The sequence below is a fragment of the Neopelma chrysocephalum genome, unplaced genomic scaffold, assembly GCF_003984885.1.
Source record: "Neopelma chrysocephalum unplaced genomic scaffold, ASM398488v2 Primary Assembly neopelma1_93260, whole genome shotgun sequence".
Lineage (NCBI taxonomy): Eukaryota > Metazoa > Chordata > Aves > Passeriformes > Pipridae > Neopelma > Neopelma chrysocephalum.
The window spans coordinates 1-1,289 of NW_020921975.1; the positions used below are offsets into that span (position 1 = coordinate 1).

Below are 1,289 nucleotides of genomic sequence, written 5' to 3' on the forward strand. Positions count from 1 at the left end.
CCCCCCCCCCCCCAAAATCAGACCCCCACCACCGGGAGCTGTACCTGAACAACAGCGACTTCCTGGCGCTGCTCAACGACGAGCGGCTGCACCCCAACGCCTCCGGTGAGACCCCAGACCCCCAGAGACCACCCCCCACCCAGAGACGCCCCCCCCACCCCCCCCGACCCCCCCCTTCCCCCCCCCAGACTGGAAGCAGAACCTGCTGCGCATCGAGCGCCTGGTGCTCATCGGGGGCCCCGATGACGGCGTCATCACCCCCTGGCAGTCCAGGTGGGACCCCCAAAAACACCCCCAAAAACCCCAAGGGCCCCCAGTCCCATCCCAGTCCCATCCCGGGGGGTCCCAGGGGGTCCCATGGAGCGCTGGGTCCTGTCTGAGCCCTCCAATCCCATCCCAATTTCATCCCAGGGGGTCCCGTGGAGCACTGGATCCTGTTTGATCCCCCCCAGTCCCATCCCAATCCAACCCCAATCCCATCCCAGGGGGTTCCAGGGGGTCCCATGGAACTCTGGGTCCTGTTTGATCCCCCAATCCCATCCCAGGGGGTCCCCTGGAGTTCTGGATCCTGTCTAAGCCCCCCCGTCCCATCCCAATCCCATCCCAATCCTATCCCAAGTGGTCCCGGGGGATCCCGTGGAGTTTTGGGTCCTGTTTGACCCCCCAATCCTGTGGATTTTGGGGACTCCCCCTGATTTGTGTGTCCTCCTCCCTTAAAAAGCCTTTTTGGGTTCTACGACGCCAACGAGACCGTGCGGGACATGGAGGCACAGCCGGTGAGGGGGGGCACGGGGGGCACTGGAGGGCACTGGGGGGGCACTGGGACCCCCCAGGGGGGGCAGGGAGCAACTGGGGGGGAGTCCCTCACTGGGGGTCACTGGTGGTCCCTGGGGGGTCCCTCCCTGGGGGTCATTGAGGGGTCCCAAGTTTCCCCTATTTAGGGGTCCCTGGGGTCTCAGCTTGCCCTCATTGGGGGTCCCTCCCTGGGGGTCCCTGGGTGTCCCAGTTTCCCCCCATTTAGGGGTCCTTGGGAGTCCCATATTTCCCTCCCTGGGGGTCCCTCCCTGGGGGTCCCAGGTTCTCCTCATTTAGGGGTCCCTGGGGGTCCCATATTCCCCTCATTGGGGGTCCCTTGAGGTTCCTGGTGGTCTCTGGTAGTCCCTCCCTGGGGATCCCTCCCTGGGTGTCATTGGGGGTCCCTGGGTGTCCATCCCTGGGGGTCTCTCTCTGGGGGTCATTGAGGGTCTCAGGTTCCCCCCATTTGGGGGTCCCTGGGAGTCCCATATTCC

General features: G+C 65.2%; 1 long non-coding RNA gene across 1 annotated transcript; it reads left to right on the plus strand.

Moving 5' to 3' along the window:
* LOC113980253 lies at positions 1-787 on the plus strand. The gene is made up of 3 exons (XR_003538103.1): positions 1-105; positions 189-273; positions 722-787. It is a non-coding gene; the product is annotated as an uncharacterized LOC113980253 (long non-coding RNA).
* The last annotated feature ends 502 nt before the right edge of the window (positions 788-1,289 follow it).